The sequence below is a fragment of the Cupressus sempervirens genome, chromosome 4 (genome assembly GCF_028749045.1).
Source record: "Cupressus sempervirens isolate cs-2001-9-10 chromosome 4, ASM2874904v1, whole genome shotgun sequence".
Classification (NCBI taxonomy): Eukaryota; Viridiplantae; Streptophyta; class Pinopsida; order Cupressales; family Cupressaceae; genus Cupressus; species Cupressus sempervirens.
In genome coordinates, this window is record NC_143121.1 from 309,383,188 (window position 1) to 309,405,924 (window position 22,737).

Consider the following 22,737-nt stretch of genomic DNA (forward strand, 5'->3'; position numbering starts at 1 on the left):
AGTGAGAGTAGGGGATGGGAGAGAGAGAGAGAGAGAGAGTAGGTGGTGGGAGAGAGAGTGGGAGAAGGAGAGAGGGGGGATGGGAGTGTGTGTGAGAGATCTAGAGAGTAGGGGATGGGAGAGGAGAGAGAGGGTGGGATGGGAGTGTGTGGGTGTGTGAAAGAGAGAGAGAGAGAGAGAGAGAGAGAGAGAGAGAGAGAGTAGGGGATGGGGGAGAGAGCGTAGGTGGTGGGAGAGGGAGAGGGAGAGGAAGAGAGAGGGGGGAATGGGAATGTGTGTAAGAGAGAGAGTAGGGGATGGAAGAGAGTGAGAGAGAGAGTAGGGGGTGGCAGAGAGAGTACAAGATGGGAGAGAGAGAGAGAGAGAGAGAGAGAGAGAGAGAGAGAGAGAGAGACTAGAGTGGAGAGGGGGGAGAGTTTGAGAGAGAGAGATAGTAGGCAGTGGGAGAGCGAGTGGGAGAGGGAGAGAAAGAGGGGGGTGGGAGTGTGTGTGAGAGATCTAGAGAGTAGGGGATGAGAGAGGAGAGAGAGGGGGATGGGAGTGTGTGTCTTTGAAAGAGAGAGTAGGGGATGGGAGAGGGGAGAGAGAGAGAGTAGTGGATGGGGGAGAGAGAGTAGGTGGTGGGTGAGGGAGTGGGAGAGGGGGAGAGAGAGGGGGAATGGGAATGTGTGTAAGACAGAGAGAGAGTAGGGGATGGGAGAGAGTGTGAGAGTGTGAGAGAGAGTAGGGGATGGCAGAGAGAGTGAGAGTAGGGGATGGTAGAGAGAGAGTAGAGAGGGAGAGAGAGAGAGAGTGAGAGTGAGAGAGATAGTAGGCGGTGGGAGAGGGAGTGGGAGAGGGGGAGAGAGAGAGGGGGATGGGAGTGTGTGTGAGAAATCTAGAGAGTAGGGGATGGGAGAGGAGAGAGAGAGAGGGGGGATGGGAGTGTGTGTCTATGAAAGAGAGAGAGTAGGGGATGGGAGAGGGGAGAGAGAGTAGCCTGAGAGAGAGAGAGAGTAGTAGATGGGAGAGAGAGAGTTGGTGGTGGGAGAGGGAGTGAGAGAGGGAGAGAGAGAGTAGGTAGTGGGAGAGGGAGAGAGGGGGGGATGGGAGTGTGTGTAAGAGAGAGTAGGGGATGGGAGAGAGTGAGAGAGAGTAGGGGGTGGCAGAGAGAAAGAACAAGATGGGAGAGAGAGAGAGAGAGAGAGAGAGAGTAGGGGATGGGAGAGAGTGTGAGAGAGTAGGGGGATGGGAGAGAGAGATAGTGAGAGTATGGGATGGGAGAGAGAGAGAGAGAGACAGAGAGTAGGTGATGGGAAAGGGAGTGGGAGAGGGATAGAGAGGGGGAATAGGAGTGTGTGTGAGAGATCTAGAGAGTAGGGGATAAAAGAGGAGAGAGAGACTAGGGGATGGGAGACCTAAGAGAGAGTGAGAGAGAGTAGGGGATGTGAGAGAGAGAGATTAGGTGGTGGGAGAGGGAGTAGGGGGAGAGTGAGAGAGAGTAGGGGATGGGAGATAGAGAGTACGCATTGGGAGAGGGGGAGAGAGAGAGAGGGGTGATGGGAGTGTGTGTGAGAGAGAGAGAGAGAGATTAGGGAATGGGATAGGAGAGAGGGTGAGAGAGAGTAGGGGATGGGAGAGAGAGAGTAGGCAATGGGAGAGGGAGAGTGGGAGAGAGAGAGAGATTAGGGGATGGGAGAGAGAGAGTAGGTGGTAGGAGAGGGAGAGAGAGGGGGGATGGGAGTGTGAGAGAGAGAGAGAGAGTAGGGGATGGGAGATGAGAGAGGGTGAGAGAGAGTAAGATATGGGGAAGAGAGGGTAGGTGATGGGAGAGGGAGACAAAGAGAGAGAGTAGGGGATGGGAGAGGGGAGAGAGTAGGGAGAGAGAGAGCAGGGGATGGGAGAGGGGAGAGCGAGAGAGAGGGGGGGGGATGGGAGAGGGGAGAGAGAGTAGCTTGAGAGAGGGGGGGATGGGAGTGTGTGAGACAGAGAGAGTAGGGGATGGGAAAGGAGAGAGGGTGAGAGAGAGTAGGCAGTGGGAGAGAGAGAGAGAGAGAGAGAGAGAGAGAGAGAGAGAGAGAGAGAGAAGAGGAGAGAGAGTGAGAGAGAGAGAGAGAGAGCAAGGGATGGGAGAGGAGAGAGAGTGAGAGAAGGGGGTGGGAGAGGATAGAGAGTGAGAAAGTAGGGGATGGGAGACAAAGAGTGAGAGAGAGTAGGCAATGGAAGAGGGAGAGTGAGAGAGAGTAGGGGATGGGAGAGGGGAGAGAGAGAGAGAGAGAGAGAGAGAGATTAGGGGATGGGGGATGGTGGGGAAGGGAGAGATGTGTTTTGACATAGTGCATACACACTATGTGAAATCACCAAAAAATAGCCACAAAACAAGTTTGGGTCCCTTTTGATCCATATTCTATTTTTTGTCTATTGTGTATTCTATTGTTTCGATAGAAAACATGGGTTTCAAGCTGTTGGAAGTTAGCAAACACTATTTGAAGACTGTTTGAAGCTAGCAAACACCAAATTCAATCATTGGATCGGCTTTTTGAATATTCTTTCTATAGAAAAGATTAGTGCAGTCCTTTTTAACTATTGTTTGTCAATGTATAGAGACAAATTTGATTATAATTTGACTTTTTGTTTAATATATAGTGAATTCATTAAAATTTGTATGTTTGAATGAATTGTTATTTGGAAATGGTCAGAAATTTGGCAAGTTGTTTGATATATATATATATATATATATATATATATATATATATATATATATATATATAGTGTATTCATTGAAATAATTATAATTTTTATATGTATTTGAATGATTTGTAATTTATAGATCGTAAGTAATTCAGATGTTTGAATAATTTGACATGTATAAATCATCATCATGCTAAGGAAGAAACCAAAAACTCAAACAAATGAAGATAGGGAGAGATATTTGGCAATTAAAAGAGATAAAATGAAACTACTACATGAACAAAGAAAATTTCAAAGCAATAATGATGAATTGGCTTTCGAAGAGGATCAAGAACCACTGATACAAAGAAACAAAGAGGAAGAATTGGAAAGACAAACAGAACGAATGAGACTGTTATGCTCAAGAAGACAATTGAATTGTGAAGTTACACCATCTTCTAATGTTGGAGTCATCTCATCCTCTCATGTTGAAGAGACACTAATTTGTGGATCCAACGATGTACACACTCCATCATGTCATGTTGAAGGCACAACATCAACATATCAAGTAGGTGATATTCCATCTTTTTCATCTTATTGCTAAGGCACATCATCTTCGATTCAAGGTATAAAAAACACTCAGCCTTATATTGATGTTCAAAATGTTGAGGGAATGGAAGAGATTATAACACCTTCTAGAATTTGTTTTAGAAAATCAACATATTTAATTGATATTGATACTAACATTTTGAAATGAATGCTTTACAAGATTAGCAAGCATACTTGTCAAAGAAAAGTTAATCATATGTGGAGATTATTCTTTGAAAAACTAAATATTGTAGGTCAATGCCAATTATTTGTTGAAATGATGAGGAATTTGAAATTTAGGCCTATCATGAAGTGTCTTATGCTAAGAACGATGGATGATTCAAATGAAAAAGGCATTATAAAGAAGCTAATGAGTGCTTATGACAAAGTGGGTTCCAAATCACACACCAAAGATAGTAATATCACAAGACGAGTACTTACATCGACAATAGTAAGTACCCAAATGAAGAAAGCTCGACTTGTGAGAAAGAAAAGAAAAATATTAAAAATTGGTAGAGGTACTCTAAGGAGAGCCATACTAAGGCATGAGAGATTGGAAGATCCAACAAAAAAATGAGTTATGGACATTTAGTGGTAGACTACCATAGAAGGATAAAGAAATTAGTGAAGCTTTGAAATCATTGATCGAATATTTTTGAAAAATAACACGTGTTTTCCCTAATCAAAGAGATGTTGTAAGAAGGAGGATTGGTGGCCAAAATCGTGACCCACATGCGAAACATTTTTTGGACTCAACTCAGACACAATTTTTTGCAAAATTTATTGGTATGTATCCTCAAATTTGAATAAGTCAAAGATTTTTTGAGATGGGTAAACCTTTTTATGTGAAGATAAATCACACACACACACAACTTGTTTTTGTAGGATACATATTGAATTTTCTAACCATTTTGATATTTTTAAGCATATATGTGTGTTTTTGCATTTTGAGTTTGTTCTGCAAGATTGTGAGATGAATGAGCCACCAAGATCTTCAAGGGAATTTATATCCAACATTTTATGTGAAATAGGGGATGGCCAACAATTTTACAAGACATCATGCTTGGATGGTACATGCTTATTTTGTGGTTCTTTGCAACTCTTATCAACTTGTGAACATATGGATAATACACATGCAATTGGAAATGAAATAGTAGATTATAGAAAATTTAAGATAGTGATATATGCTCTAAAAAATGGGAAATAGGGTAAAAGATGTGATTTAGTCATTGAAAAGATTCCAATGTATGAGTTCATGAAGATTTTTCATGAAAAGATTATTTACAAGTACGCAAGAATATACATAGAGCTCAATGGTTGGATTTGCAATTCAAGTTGTGCAAGGATACGTTTCCACTGGATACCATTATTTTGGTTGTAGACTTCACAGAGAACTACACAATACAGCCACAAAATGAGGTGCAATAAAAGTATTATACTTCTCAACAGGTTTCCATATTTGTTCACATAGCATTCATGCATTCACCTACAAGTGTAGAAGATGATTGAAAGATTTTGAGGGAGTACCATTTTTACATCAACGATGATCAATCACATTCTATGGAGTTTGTACATGGTTGTTTTCAACTATTTTATGGAGATTTGGCTAACAAGGGAAAAACATATTGTCAGCACATTATTTGGTCAGACAATTGCACATCTTAATTCAAGAATGCACGGATGTTCTATTGGTTGAGCAAGATGCACAGGTTGTATAAAATTCAATATATGTGAAATTTCACAGAAGTTGGTCATAGAAAGGGAGAGCATGATGGTGTAGGCACATGCATTAAAAGAGCCTTAGCTCATGAAGAACTAAAGTACAAAGATGGAGGAATATTGACAAATGCAAAATCCATTGTCTAGTGGTGTAATGCTACAATGGGTCTAGGTGAGGAAGGTGAGTCTATGATTCATAGATTCTTTTGGTTGATAGATAATACTAACATTTCACCATATGAGGATTGTTGCACACTAATAAGATCTAGTGAGTTGCACTCTTTTAGAAGCTCTGGAGCAGGTTCATAAAGTATCCACACACAAAAAATGGCATACTATTGTCCATCATGTTAGAGTAAACAATTAATTATTAATTATTTATTCTATTTACTTAAGCTTACTTGGGTTAATGCATTAATTTAATACTTAGTAAATAATGCATGTAGTGGTTAGTTGATGACAACACGGGAGTTTGTTCCCTTCTAGCATGTTCCACCTTTTGTGGATATGTGCTGAGTTGTCATCCTTATCTTCTACCACCTTCCAGCTTGTTCTACAAGCTTCCGTGAGCTCTTTATAAGTGGGCTCTCTCATTGTATTTTCATAAGGCATTGTGCATATTGTAAATACATTTTTTCTTGTGTTTGCACATATTGTCTCTCATGTTTGTTGAGGGTTTTTCCCTTGCTCCATGCTCTTCCTCTTCTTGGCTTCTCTTTGACAAGTTCTCGCATGCAGGTGATCTTGGGCATCTTCGGAGTTGGCTTTCATCAACTCCAACATGGTATCAAAGCCTTCCTACTGCTGCTTGGTTGAAAAAATTTTGAAGTCGTGATTTGAAGTCACAAACCCTATTTTGTTTGTGCATTTTTTCTTCAAATAAAGGGATTAGCATTTTTTGGAGCACTTTGGGACCAAATGAACATCACCATTGGATCCAGAAGGCCGTTTGCAGTCAGGATTCATATAAAACTTGTCGAATTTGGAGACAGAGCTCCGAGAGGCAAATTTTTTTTGGTTTCAGGGCTCTCCGTACGGATCGTACGGAAGCAGGCAATTTTAAAAAAAAAAAAAATTCGCAGAGCATGCCGCCGCGGCACCATCCAGGGGCCGCTCGCACTCTGCCCGTGACTCCCCAATTATCGGCGATGACGCCCCGCTCCGACACCACTCCTTCTCTGTTGTGCTCCGTCGGTGTTGTTTCGGCCGCCTCCGCCCAGTCTCTGATGCCTGTTCCTACCTCTGTAGTGCCTCTCTGCCGCTCCTCCTGTCTCCACCTAACTGCACCGCCCAGCTGCTGATTCTGCAGCCGTAGCTTCTTTCTGCAACTTCTGCGCTACTCCACCGTTCAGCGTCGCTCGCAGAGCTCCACCCGCTAGCGGCTCTGCTCCTCTGACAGCGTCGCGCCCAGTCCGCGTAGCTACAGTCACAGCCCGCATGGCATTTTACCCAATCTGTGTGAGACATCTGGCAAGGGTGCCACATGGCACATTTCCACGTGGACCCTGCCACGTCAGCATTTTGCCACGTGGCTGCCATGTGGACCTATCACGTGGCATGCCACGTGGCCTTCTTTTTGCAGTGATTGCCACATGGCCATCAATTTTAATGCATTATTTTTCTAACGTCATTCTTGCATCATCCATCCTTGCATGCACCTCTCCTGATTCACTTCTGGACCTACTTGTGGTTTTTTGGCCATAACTTTTGCATACAAAGGTATTTTTTCGATCCAAAAGAAGCATCAGAAAGCTAGTTCTAAGATGGAGACTTTAGTGTAGGTATTTTTAGGTTTTGATGCTTTTTCATTGCTCATTTTTTTTTTGAAGTCTGAAGTCCTATTTTTGACTCCAGCAAGCATATCTTTTGCGTCCCATGCCTGTTTTTTGAAAACTTTATATTTTTGGAAAGCTGGTTTTCTCACCTTTTTAGAAATGTAATCCTTTTTCTTAAATTTTGGCCCTTGCTCTTTATATCATAGTTTTGGCATTTTTTCTATATGGTGAATATTTTGAGTGTTTTAGGCCTGAGGATCATTTTTCTAGCATGGATTCTCTTATTTTCGGATGTACTTTCCTTTGTTGTTGCAGCTCTTTTTCAGTTCTTATCATTGTAGCTATCATTTTGAAGCACTTTTTTGTATCGCACTGAGATAAAGTGCCACTTTTGCATTTCGGGAGTCATGAATGTTGTTTTGAGTCAGTTGTACATGAACTATTTTCATAAAGCACCATGGGGGGATCTTTGTTTACTATTTTAGGCATTCTCCCTTTGTCAAGTGAGTGTCTCTTCCATGACATTAGCCCCATGTAGAGTCAGTTTGACCGTGTCTTTATAGGTGTCTATACCTCTTTTCCTCTCTCCTCGTTCTTGGTTCGTCTACAGGAGACTTTGGCTCACCTTCTTAGTTGCCTGTCATCACACCCTATCTGCATTAAGGGGGGGTTATGCTATTGTTCTAATGCATCTGTGGTTCGATGGTTCGATAGTGTGAACTATGTATTCAGTGGTTGATCCTATGTACAAGGTGATTATAGTGGCTGGCTACCTATGCATTTCGGTGAGATGGATCATCTACCATATAGACATGCTCGATTCGTGCCTTCTTCTTCCATGGAGGTTCTTCAGATCAGAAGTTTGACAAATTTGTGATTTCTTCTTACTTCAGTGATGTTCTTTCATCATCACTCCTTGTTCCTATTTTAGGGGACAATTTCCCTAGTTGGAGACTTCTTTAGTTCTTCACTAGGTTTACCTCTTTTTGGGGGAGGGTTTTTCCCACGTGGTTTTCTCTCTTTCCCCGTTTACAGTGGTTGCATTTCTCTTGCATTATACTTGGGTACCTAAAATGGCCTTGTTGCTGGGACCCATTATGCATTTCATCTTAGTTTTGTGAGCTTAAGGCATTTCCCTAAGTTGCACTTAAGGGGGGGTATTAGAGTAAATAATTAATTATTAATTATTTATTCTATTTATTTAAGCTTAATTAGGTTAATGCATTAATTTAATACTTAGTATTTAATGCATGTAGTGGTTAGTTGATGACAACACGGGAGTTTTTTCCCTTCTAGCATGTTCCACCTTTTGTGGATATGTGTTGAGTTGTCATCTTTATCTTCTACCACCTTCCAGCTTGTTCTACAAGCTTCCATGAGCTCTTTATAAGCGAGCTCTCTCATTGTATTTTCATAAGGCATTGTGCATATTGTAAATACATTTTTTCTTATGTTTGCACATATTGTCTCTCATGTCCATTTAGGGTTTTTTCCTTGCTCCATGCTCTTCCTCTTCTTGGCTTCTCTTTGATAGGTTCTCGCATGCAAGTGATCTTGGGCATCTTCGAAGTTGGCTTTCATCAACTCCAACACATCATATGCAAAGGAAAATTGGGATGACTGTGAGTCAACTAAATGGATGGACAAATGGGATATATGGGTTTTGAACCCAATTGACACCTATCATCCCCCATAAGCACTGGAAATGGTAGAGATGGATTTTTCTATTATATATATATATATCTTTGTAATTTCAATATGTAACTTTATAACTTTTACCTAAGTATTTTCTAAATTAATGACTGCATTTTGTACATTTGTCACTGCAGTCCATGTTTTTGCTATTATTGAACTTGAAGACAATGAAGAAGGGACAAATTATTATTTATGTCATTGTGTCTAAGCCAAACAAAAACTGGATCACTTAGTTATAGATGGTGAAGATTTAGAGTACCATATTGGTGTGGTGGTTGTAATCGACACATGTCTTAGACAATATTCTATGAAGAACCCTAACTTGTGGTTATTCGAGGATTGACAAATAGAGAGGAAGATTCTTCATTATTCAAACCTTGTTGTCGCATCAAATGTCCACTTGATAAAATATGGTGGAAAACCACATAATAAGATTCTTTAGAAAGTTTGTGAGTTAGACCATGAGGCAATACTTAAGACATTGAAATGTAGAGTAGGTCTAGTTGGTTTATTAGATTGAATAGGGAGAGAGGGAGAGAGAGAGAGAGAGAGAAAGAGTGATCAATTGGATCCAAATACAATGTTGCAACCTCTCCCCAAAGACTATCCACATGACAAGGTGGGTATTGTTATTATGTGTAAGTGATGAGATAAGTTTAAACCATAGATTTTATATTTTGATTTTTTTAGAATCTAGATACATTATTTGAATTTATAGTAGATTCTTTAATAGGACCCATTTTTAGATTAGTCATTTTAATAACTAAAACTTCAGAATTTGTTGTGTAGATCAAAATGTAATGAAAGAACATGAAAATTATTAGAATGTGAATGCTTTGTGATGCAAATTCATGATTGTGTGCATCTAACCAGAAACTTGAAACTGGAAAAAGCAAGGATATAATGTGAGAAGTTTCCAAGACTCATCAAGACATTCAGTAAGTCACTTAATCATTGCTAGAAGCTTAAAAAAATAATTCTTTGCATTTGAAGCATTGTTACCAATAATGATATTATGACTAACATGCTTTTATCTTTTATTTTTTTTGTCATCTGTAATTATTTTAGATAAACTCCAAAACAAATTTATTTTTGAATCATAAACTTATAAACCCATCTTATAAATTTTTTAGATGTTGTCTATTTAGAAGCATTAAGACCAAAGTGTATTCTTCAGTTCACTCCTAGTCACAAGATTCAAGTTTTTAGCATATGTATAGGTTCGGGGGTCAAATCCTTTAAGGATGACCATAGGTTGTTACGTTTTTTTGCTCTTAGTCTCAAGATTGTAAGGTTGTGATTGTGTGGAAGAATCCACACCCTTAAGGATAATCATAGGTGGTTCATCAATGTCTGATTTGTAGCCTTCCTTTTTCCCTTTAGACCTAATCATGTTTATGTTCTCACAAGTTGGCTCAATCATATGCAATTGATCTTTGCATCTTATTTTTCTTCCTATAACTTTCTTCTTGTTCATACTTGGGCACTTGGGTTCATTGACCCAAATCAAGCCTTTAAGGACAAGTTCCCTTAATTTGGGTAAAATAGGGAATTATGGTTCTAGGCCTCACAACTTCTAACAAAGGCTAGAAACTACTTAGTCAGAACCCAACTAAGCAAAATCCACCACTAGTTGCACTCCCAACAACCCACAATACAAATTGCAAGGAAGGACCTGGAATCCTATTAGGTCTCCAATCCTTGATTTTTGCCACTAACTTCAAAACTTCCCAATAGACTTAAGGAAAAAAATCACACTTTCAGATACCCTTTTTCAAGTTCTCTCAAACCCCAAAGTTGTAGAGATTGACTCCACTCCAGAATATCATAACCCTAAGTCCACAAGCCTAATTAGCTAGGTTAGGCTTGGGTTTCAAAGCAAGAGGTTAGGAATGGGTGCATAGAACCAAAAATCCACTTCTAGGGTGTTCTACTAACTCAAAAAAGGATAATTTGTTTGATCACCAAGTCCTCAAAATCTCTCCATCTCTTTATCTAATCTGGTCTCCTTAAAACTGGTCAAATACATGGTGATATTTGACCTAGGGCTTGCTCCCAAAATTCAATGCCTTCAATTCCTATTCTAAAACTAAAAAAATCTTATAGTACACATCCCTAGCATGCTTCATACAAGTGGAGAAGAAATTCCACCAGTGGATCAGCAAGTTAGGGCCATTTGAGTGCCAAAACCCTAAAATTGAGGGTTTCTCAGACTAGCAAGCTTATAAATTTGATTACTTTTGAAAGAAAAAGGATAAAAATTTCAAACCACTACCAAAAGCCTTCAGATACTTAGCATCAACTTTCAGATCAAAAAGGTCATCATCCACCCCTTATTCTTCTATACTATACTTGCAAAATGTCAAGAAATTGCACTAAAACAAGTATATTTTATTGATTTGAAAGCAAGTTTACGATTGGATCTTCCCTCTTTATCCATTTTTGAATTTCTCAAGCCTAAATAGGTTGTTTCCAACTATTCCACTCAATCATCAAATGGATTCATCCATTGGGACTCGTAAACCAAAAAGTTACTTAGCAAATTGTAAAAGTTGATTTTAAGAAACTTTTTCTGCTATAGCAAGAAATGTTGCATTTAAACTTGATTAACACTTAGAAACCTTGTTAGTATTCCAAACCCTTAAGACACACCTAGAAAAACATGAAATGACTAACATATCATCCATTAGGACCAAATGATGCCCAAGGTTTAAAAACACACCAAGGGGTCTTGTGTCCTTAACAAAATGGATGGGTCTTAGGGAGATCATGAGATATATCTCTTGACCTTATTACAAACATAGTGATCAATGAAAGTTAAGTGCTCTGCACCATAATTTTTAGTCTTATGACCCTTATTCCTATCATAGATGCAATAGTGATTGTCATTCCAAAATTTAGGCTTAACCTTGGGTCCATAAAGTTTATAGTTATATGGTAGTGTAATGATCTTATTCGATATCAAAGTATTCAAGATCAGTTCAATTGAGTCTCCTAGAGGTGTACAGGTGTGCTTACTAGAGTGATTAGATTTGCTTGAGTCAATATTCTTAGAGAAGCATTTTTTTTGTAGTTTGAATGTCATTTGTCAAGTTGATCACATTAGGCTCCTTAGGAATTGGAACACAGTTGTAAGGAATTGGAAAATAGTTGTTTCCTAAGTTCATGCTGTAGTTAAGGCACAAGGTTGTTGATAAATATATCAATCTTTTCAACTTCAGGGATTTGCCTTGGATATCATGAATAAAGCTTCCTCCTCACTGAAGAAAGGAAATAGAATATTTTCCTTAGTGTTGTTTGATGTTTCATAAGTCTAGCATAGTGATTGCATGTTGAATATTGTAGGAATAATGTTGGAAATACCTTTTCCCATTTTATCAAATGGCATAAGTGGAGGACAAAATTTTGTGAACCATTCCATACCTTGCCCACTAAAACTTCTAGAAAAAAAGGCTTATGACATAAGTGAGTTCATGTAAGAATTTCATACTTAGTGCGCAAAAATCCCTAATGTGATCATGAGGATCTCCACTACCATCATATTTTTCATACTTAAAAAATTCATCTTACAAATAAAAGGTTACATTTATAAGTATTTGTCAAAAGGAAATAGACATATAGACTCAAGTGAAAAAGATGGCTTAGGTTTCTCTTGCTCATTTTTCATGTGTAACATATCCTTCCTCATTTCTTCCATTTGTTTCATAACAACTTCTAAAGGTGAAGGTTCCTCCTTTTGAATCAAGTTGTCAGCATTAAGGTTGTGTGAAAATTTTACTCCTTGAGAGAATAAGTGCATGAAGCATTTATCTTTTTCTTGATCCAAGTTCAATTTCATGAGCTTTTGTTAATATTCATCTTGTTGAAATTGTAAGATCTCTTCCTTGGTGATTTTTGGATCTGGATCATTATCTTGTGAACCATGTCTAGTATGTTTTGAACTTTGGGGTGAAAGTGAACAATGTTTAGAAATTTAATTGGTAAATTCTTATGAAAATTGTCATGCTTCTTCCATATAGGCTTGTTTTCCTCATTTTGTACACTATAACCATTTGTCTACCATCCTAGATAGGAATTTGTTGATCCTCTTTTCATGCTCCTCCCTAGATAATGTCAATGAGACACTATTTTCAAATCTAGGTAAAGACACTTACTAGTATAGGCCAAAAATTAGAAACACCAAGTATAAGTTTCCCTAACCAACCAAGAACAAGTTTGAAGTTTTAAAGGCTTGGAACAACTGTCATTCGATGATAGTTACACTATGGGCCACTTTTTAAGCATAAAATGTTGTCCTCTTGCATTTTTCTCCACATTTTTTCATAACATCAAGAAAATAAATTGAAGATTAGGATTCTCTATAACATATTAAAAGATGAGGTGTGGTTGTTTTGGACCAAGTCTCTATTGTTACACTATGAGCCACTTTTTAGGCATAAAAATCTCTCCATTTACAAAGGAACTATATGGAATAATTATCCCCCAAAAATAAAACTTGGTAAAGTATCTTAATATTATCTAAAAGTGAGGATTATTCAATTGGATTGAACCCATCAACTCTCTATATGTGCTTTTTATGAAACCCTCAGCAAACAAGGCCAAAAACTAGGGCCTCTTCAAATATGACCAAGAAATCACTTCCAAGACCTATTAGTTGACCCTAAACCATGTTTATGATGATTTATTTGATTTTTTTACATAAAATCATGGCCTCCTTTAGGCAGATCTCCCGCTACTATACCTATGGCATCAAATTTAATGCATTTCCATGCACTCAAGTACTCCAAACTTGTCCAGTTGAATGATGATTGGTGTAGGGCACCAAGTAAAATAGATAGGTGTCATCCTAGTTGTGAATTAGGAACAAGGTTGCAAAATTATGTAATAAGACCCAAGATGTAAGGTCAATTGGACTCTAGGTGCCATTATAAGCCAAAGTGCCAAATTGAACCAAGGGGTCAAGAATGAGTAACATAGGTGATTTTTCAAAGAAAAATGGATTTTTATGTTTCTTAAAAGGCTATAAAAGTTCTTAGGGTTATTGGGTTAATTTTTAAGCATCTAGGAGTTAAGATGTCAAAAATTGCAAAAAATTGCAAAAGTTGTCAAAGCAAAATTGCAAAAATGCTAACAACTTTGCAATTTTGTTGAAAAATCAAGTGTAGGTTACAACCACCATTTGAAATATGGTTATAACCATTGTAATGTAAGCATATATGTATGATATGACCGTACAAGCCTCAGTGGGTGATGGTTTTACGAATTTGATGCAGGCCCTAGTCTGAACATCATCATGTGTTCAGCCCGATTTTGAAGAGAAATTGGTGTAAAACTCTCAAACTTGTAATAATGACCCAGGTGAAGGGTGGAATGGATTTTTGGAATGGTGAGAAAGAGTTCCAAGTGGTTGTATTGATTTTGGAGGGCATTAATATATGGATTGGAAGAAGTTGCAAAGAAAGAAATTTAGTTTTTGAGTCATTTTGATTGTTCTTTTGCACACTGCACAAAATGTACAAACTTTTAGACCATATGTGATAATTTTTGAGATAGATCTTTGAATAAAATTTATTTTTCTTCTAGTCTCATTGTTCTACGTGTTTTCTAACTCAAATTATTGCATTTTTAGTGAAACTAGGTTTTTAGGACAACATTTTGGTGCACGCAGCAAAAATGGGCCTCTAACTGCAATTTCCTTAGTTGAAATTTCATGCCCACTTGGTAAATGGTAGTTAGTAGGGTCATTTTTAATATTCCAGGGTTTCAAGACTGGAGGATGTGTTTTGTGATTTTTCCAATCAAGCTCTAGGTCAAGTACCATTAAGGATTTGACCTCTTGTAGCGTGTTGATTTATGAATGGCAAGAGTTTGAGAATTGGTGAAGGGATAAGAATTTAGAAATAATTTATTTTAGTGTTGCCAAACCTTTTCCAAGTTTTAGAAGTGGAATCAAGTGAAAAATGTAAAAATTGCACTTTTTGTGCAAAGTTGCATTGTTGAAAGTTGTAAAAGTTGCTCAAATTTGCAACTTAATGGAAAATGGGTCGTGGGATCAAACTGTCTATTCCATTAGCTCTAGGTGGTTGGTTAAACCCTTGCCCCAAGCTCATCCCATCTTGTTGACGACTTGAACATTCTCGGGCACACCAAACTGAAATATCCCTAAGGGTCACTAAATGCAATAGGACAGCAATTTTTGACGAGGCATATCTCGGAGCTCATGTGAGATATGGATGTGATTCTAGGTCCTATAGGACCATGTTTCAGAGACCTACAATAACCTCTCTCACTTTTTGGATATCTTACTTTATTTTGATTTTACAATGCCATCTCAGGTGATGTTGAAACTTGTAGCATTGATCAGTACAAAGTTACCAACTGCCAAATCTCCCTCACCGTTCATCATGGGATCAAACTATCTATCTCATTAGCTCTGGGTGGTCAGGTAAACCCTATCCCCAAGATCATGTCATCCTATTGAGTGCTTGAGCATTCTCGAGCACGCCAAACTGAAGCATCCCTAAGGGTCACTAAATGCCATAGGGCAACGATCTTTGATAGGGCATATCTCAGAGCTCGTGCAAGGTATGGATGCAATTATATGTCATATAGGACTATGTTACGGAGACCTACAATAACCTCTCTCACTTTTTGGATATCTTACTCCATTTTTATTTTGCGACGCCATCTCAGGTGATGCTGAAACTTGTAGTGTTGGCCAGTACAAAGTTGCTAACTACCAAATCTTTCTCACCTTTCGTCGTGGGATCAAACTATCTATTTCATTAGCTCTAGGTGGCCGGCTAAACCCTATCCCCAAGCTCATCCCATCTTGTTGAGTGCTTGAATGTTCTCGAGCACGCCAAACTGAAACATCCCTAAGGGTCACTAAATGCCATAGGGTAGCGATCTTTGATGGGGCATATCTCAGAGCTCGTGTGAGGTATGGATGTGATTCTAGGTCCTATGGGACCATGTTGTGAATACCTACAATAACCTCTCTCTCTCTCTTTAGAGATCTTACTCTATTTTAATTTTGTGAGCCATCTCGAGTGATGCTGAAACTTATAGTGTTGGCCAGTACAAAGTTGCCAACTACCAAATCTCTCTCACCTTTCATTGTGGGATCGAACTGTCTATTTTTTTAGCTCCAGGTGGCTAGGTAAACACTAGTCCCAAGCTTGTCTTGTCTTTTTGAGTACTTGAATGTTCTCGAGCATGCTGAACTGAAACATCCCTAAAGGTCACTAAATGCCATAGGGCAACGATCTTTGACTATGGCAACTAGATATGTTATCTCATCCAATGATGGTGACTAGTGATATCCTATAGGGAATCCTTATTATTAAGTTTAGATTCAACAACCTCTTCCCCTCCTAAAATAATGTAGTTAGAAATTTAACACCTAGTACATAGAATTTGGGCTCGGGGATCTTCTGATGAAAGGAATGTACATAGACTTTCCATTTGGTTGGAGTGTCACAATTTCCTTACACACTAGTATAGTATCTTGGGACCAATCCAACTTAACTTTTCCTCCTAGGTCCCTACAAAAAATCTTTCTCGACATGTCATTACTAACTAGGATATTAGCAACAATAGTGAGTGTGATGAACAACGTTTTAAACCTTTGTAGTAGTGTAACTATCAACATATCTAGAAAACTCTTAAATCTTTATCAAAATGCTAATTTCCATGAAAACAATGACATGGTATTAAACTTGATATTCGTGTTCATTTCTAAGGCTTTGTGGTAGGGTTAAAGAAAGTGGAATCGTTTCCTATATAGATGGAATAAGTAAAAGAATGTCAAGTGGCAAAGTATGATCATGACAATCTTTAAAATAATTCTAACTTTTCTTTCAACTAAGCACAACAATAGTGCTCAGTCCAAACAAGTGAAAAATTACATGTGAGAAGCCTATGCAGTAGTTATGTGCAAATGGAATAGAGGTGTCCAATTGAGATCACTGATTGATTAAAGTATAATGTAAAACCTCTTAAAAGCTAGTTTACTACTATATCACATAGATTATAGTCATACAGTAAAAAGCATGGAGAACCTTTATGGTAGAGGTATATATGAACTAATTTAATGGATCATATGATAGCAAATTTAACAAAAAATAAGACATAGTGAGACAACAATCTTAATAAATCTAGTAATCATGTGTAATAGAATAGAAGACATTTAGTACTATTTATAGTAGGAGTAATAAATTAAAATATTTCAAGGATCTTTTGACAAAACACCTAGTTTCGTACATGCAAGATGACTCACAATCAAATAGTACAATGAGTTGTAAAGTTGTGAGTTAGTTCATAAAAGGATAACCATGAAGGAACAATCACAGTTCTAAAGCTATGAAGAGGAGCTCCAAATGCCATTTAGGTGGCGGTAGGTTGGTAGTTTGAGGAAACTAATTATCTACTCCTATTTTTTCAATGTTGAACTCTATTAGAATAAATTTACAAGTTTCACCTAGCATGAATTGAGAATTCAACAAAGGCTTTCAAATATTTTTGCATACATGTCAATGCACTAGTGATATATGGTGATTTTGAGGCTACACTATATCAATATATTATTATATTGTTATGAAAAATGGTGAACTAATGAATAAGAACCTAACAAATCTAGAGGTCCAAATATGTGCAATTGTCATAGCATTAAGGATAAGACATTGAAATAGTGAGGTTTTCCCTTTAGAGAATGTGATAGTTATAGCATTATGGAAATAGTAGTGTTAAAGAAGATGACAATAGGCACTCCAAAATTCATAGCCTAAATGAGCAAAGAGATTCCAAAAGATGTCAAAACAATGAAGTTCATAGTTGTCTTGTTCGTGATGTGAAAGATAATTTGTGTAGTAGACAAAGTGTCAAATTCAAGAAGTTAAAGAACAAAAAGGTTTAGGAAAGTACTTTGTCACAGATGAACATAGGACATGCATCCCATTATCTTAAAGCACTGGCATAATACACTTTTAAGGATATTAATGCAATGAAAGTAGAGTCTTAAGCCAGGAGACATGGATTGAATGAGGTCAAGCAATAGATATATGAAAGTTCTTTGTAATAGCTAAAAAAACATTAGATACTTGCAGCATCTATATTCACCATGCATTAGTTATAGTTTGTGATCAAGTTTTGAAAGGTTTTGTAAATTTCTTCAAAGATACCTATCTACTGCCAGTTTTGGAGTTGGAAAGGGCAGTAAGTCTTGTCTCCACTATGGAAATTCCATGGTCTTTTGGATTTCAAGGCTACATACCCTAATGTATTATATTATGCAAGAAAGGGCCCTAAAAGTGAGTGCAAAGAATTCTTTGACCAAGCCCTAGGCGAGCTAGGCAATGCCCGGATTGGGACTGTCAGCAAAGAAAGAGCTCTTGAGAGAAAAGCTTGAAGAATGAAGACTTTCCCTTATGAGGGATTGAATATGGGTATGAGGAGGTTCTAACTTGTGCAGGAGGAGTCTTGATGAAGTGTGGAAGGTTTCTTAAAAGTGAGGACAGCAGGCAGCCAAGAAAACCCTACCAAACCCTCAATTTTGCTATTTTTGTTGCATGGCATGTACGCACCCTAAGACCCTAAAAATCCTTGAGCATGGGTCAAAACTCTAAGAAAAAGGAGCTATTGGCCCTAGAAATCTAGGTGGAGGCCTAATTAGGGGCTCTCCTTATAGCCCTTTTGTGAAGAAATATTGAAATCGAGTACAAACCCATTGTTGTTATCCATTCAAGCATAGTACAAGTGTTCCAATAACACCTTAGGACATCATGGAAATGTTGGTTGGACTAGGGAGTGCTATGGTTCCCTAGTAGACCTATAAAACCTTTGGAGGGATATTGTTCCTAGACGAGTAAGGGAGTGATGCTGCAAGTTTGGATCAGTTGACCTGGTGAGGAGGTTGGGCAAGGTCAGGGGATGTTCTAAGTAGCAGGAAATCCTATAGACCACATAGGTGTATAGAAAACACCAAGATCCACATATAATATACAAGGTTGCACAGGGATGGGGGTACTTGGGGTACTTAGGGTACAGGTATGGGTATAGGTACAGGTGCAGCTATTTTTTATAATAGGGGACATGGGTACTTAGGTATGTCAAACTTTATTTTTAATTATACTTTTATATTTAAAGAAAACTTGAATTTATGAGTCATGACAATGATTTTTCAAATCAAGAACAGTGATAAAGTTTGCAAATGTAATGTATTATTTTCAATTTTAGATTTGTTATATGTTTGTAATAATAATTTATGATAATATTTAGATGCATAACATAGAAGGCAAGTTTAAACATGAACAAGAAGATCATAAATCATATAACAATGATATATTGCAAATGATAAATTTCTAGCTTTAACACTGCTAAAGTTTATTGTTGATCAATATTGTATCAAAGTTTCAAATTGATTATGTATTGAATTAAGCTTGATAAACAAATAATAGAGAAGGAAATCTTTAAACATGAACAAGATCATAAATCATATGACGATGACATATTGGAAATGATAAACTTATGCTTAAACAGTGATAAAGTTTATTGTTAATCAATATTTTATCAAAGTTTCAAACTAATTAGGTATTGAATTAAGCTTGATAAACAATGAGCTGATACACAAACAAAAAACTGAAAAAAAATAATCTAAAATCTCAATCAAGGTCCTTAGCTATGATGCTCGAGCCACCGAGTACCCGGTACTTGGGATATGTGTACCCGGTACTTGGGTATGTGGGTACGAGTACTAGGGGTGTGGGTACAAGTACCCATGCAACCTCATAATATTATGATAACCAATAATGTCATACATGAATGAACATATAATATATTATGTTAACCAATAATGTCATACATGCAGGAACATATATATAATATATTATGATAACCAATAATGTCATACATGAACAAACATATAATATAAAATGATAACCAATAATGTCATACGTTAACAAACACATAATATATTATGATAACCAATAATGGCATACATGAACAAACATATCATATATTAACCAATAATTTCATAAGTCTAATAATGTCATGCATCAAATAAATGTTATACATCAAATATAAAATGTCATATATACATCAAATGTATATCGAATATGTCCACTGACATAAAATCCATCATATATGTCTACTAATGCCTATACATGTATGTCTATCAGCTCTATCTTCTCCTTCCCATGAGGGGAAGGAAACAAATCTCTAGAGGTCTTCAATGGTCATGTGTAGGGAGATGATGGCGATGATGGGGTCTTCCTCACATGCTCGCTCGTCCTCTTGTTGAGGCTCTTCTCTAACTCAAGCTGATACAAACAAAGTAGATATGAATCAATAATTATTATACATTGAAATCAAATATATGTACACACAAAATTAATTATTTTCTTACCACCATCATATAGTCGCTCTGCAAGTCCACCTCAAAGGCTCGTGGATGATTAGGTGTAACAAGACCCTACAAAAATTCACTCAATATAATCACTTATAAATAACATTAAAAATTTTGATACTAACTATTATAAACAACAACTAAAACCAAGAAAAAAATTTCATACCTCAGTCAATGGTTGTGAACTAGCCATAGCTGCAACCACTCCACGATCGATGGACTGCCAAAGATGAGGAGTCTCAGATGTCAAGAATTGCATGTCATACAATACACGTTACATGTAAAATGAAACATGAAACAAATATAATCAAATGAATTAAATTAACATGAAACAAATGTACCTCTACGAAGCTTGTATCACATTTAGGCTCGGAGTCAGGAGTGAATGCCGATGGTCCTATAGAGAACTGATGCACATGCATAAGTTTTTTTGTCAATCCTTCATATGATTGCTTAATAAATATATGTATTAATTTAAATGATTAAATCAATACATACCTTTGGACTCATCGATGGGATGAAAAATGGGGCTGGGGGATCGCTACTAGGGTCCCCAACACTCTGACCCTAAATTTTGAACAATGTTAATACATGCTAATTAATTAGTCATTCACTATACATATGAAATGTGATCAAATTAGTTTATTATAATTGTAATTTACTTGTGTGTCAATGCCAAATGTCTCATTTAGGAACTGATCAGTGACTAGCCCATCATCTACACCATCTCCAGCATGATTGCCAAATGTGCATAAGGATCCGCATGATGTGCACATGTGACCACAACGCGCAGAAGGCTCCTCCTAAACTAATGGACTCATGCAATGAATGAGGGTCTATGTCAAAGCATTAATAGTCCCTAGAGTGCTGGCCTCTACATGTTCCTTCATAACTAAAGGAATAGTCACATGCTCACCCTGTGGCTTGACCACAGGTGCCCTAACTACATTAGGGTCACAATGTGCCCCCGGCCTCTCAAATGATTACCCCCCACCTCTACCTTGAGATTCTAATATATCAAAATAATTGGGGATCTCCCCAAGGACAAACTCACAATACAATTTCTTTAAGAAATACATTGGGACCTCGTGATTATTGAAGGGAGGGGCATCAAAAACCATCCACCATCTATCCCTAAAATTATTTCTAATACCATCATGTATGCACGAATGGATGGGGCACCGTTTAGTTGTCTCTCTAATAGTATTTTGTTCACCGGGCTTTCTTATAAATAATGCACAAATTCTACCTTTTGGTATATCCTTTTTTTTTACATCTTGATATGATAATTTGTTTGCATAATATATTTTTTGTTCATCCCTCTTAACCCACCAAATATCTAACTGACCACTAACAAAAGCTATGTGGGTCATAATGGACTCGAGGGAGGATTCCAATTGAGCTCTCATTGGATTGGTTTGTCCACAAGCTTTCAACCTACCAATGAGTGCTTCTAATTTGTTTTTGCCTCTTTCTATTTCATCTATTATGTTTTCTTGTGTGCCAGGAGGAGGTCTTCCAATTGGTGCAGGTTGAGGAATTTCTTGTTCTTGTTGTGGAAGGTTTTGATTCTCATCTTGTTGAGGGTTTTGGTTTGGATCTTGTTGAGGGTTTTGGTTTTGATCTTGTTGGGGACTTGCCAGTACATTATTCGCATTTCCTAATAAGAAATCAATTGCAATCTCAATAAATAAACAAATTTAAAGAATAATTGAAAAAAACCTACAAAACAATACAAAAAACGTATAAAACAATGCAAAAAGAAGGTAGACAACATACGGTGTGATCATGATCTCGAACTTCGACGACAAGGAGGCATATTGACTAGGTGGGTGGTAGAAATCTTCAATTTTCTGAATTCGTGTACGCACTGTGAGGAGATGAAGTTGGAAAATAAGGAAAAAATGAATGGGCTATGGGTTTGCAGCCCATTTATAATAATTTGGGGTTTTAAAAAGTGTGTATACACTATAGCGCATACACACTATGGCTTGGGATTCCCAAGCCATAGCGTGTGCGTGCTATTGAAAGTTAGAAAAATAAAATGGGTGTCATCTTTTTGGCACCACAACTTGGTGCACTTACCCGAGGAGAGACCTAGGTCTAGGATCAATAGTTTTCCTGGCACTCCTAATGACACACAAATTTTATAGTTGAAGAAGTGGTGTCTTCTTTAGTGTTTTCAGCCTTCAAGAGGTAGATTGCAACCACCTAGTGTCTTTGTAGCCTAGAAACATTGGGTTGGCTCTGGTAATATCAGTTAAGTCCCCAATTTTTGTCTCCCTTCCCTTCTGAGGCATTACTAACAAGCCATTTCATCCCCTATCAATTAATATGGAGGGTTATTACGACTAACAAATCTTTCCCCCTACCACAAATATCCATATATCCAACCTCCTTACCAATAATATCAAGCCATGAGTGCTATAGTTTTTTTTTGTGGCCCCATGAAACATTTGATTATGAGAAAAATCCTTATGCCTATTATGACTTGTCCACACATGCCTACCAGTTAGAGGAGGCCCTCATTATCTCCTACTAGCATGTTTACCCTCCAACCCAAAATTCCTATATGTGAAACCAAGAAGATATCAGCCATTAGAAATTATGTCAAATTTATAGGCAAAGGTGAAAAAAATTGAGGAGAAATATTATTGTTTGGAGTGTTTCTAGATTAGGTTGTTTATACAATTTTTACATCAACATCTCAAGTCACACTCTATGATCCATCATAAGGATGAGAGAGCACACAAGAAAAGATAGATTGAGAAGCACTCCAAACAATTTTCAAGGATTGTGGAATTCTACTATCTTTAGAAAGAATATTGTCATCAGTGAGAAGAGCTTGATTATCAAGTTTACATTTTGTAGCAGTAAGTTGATTGCCTTAGAGAGCAACATGAGTAT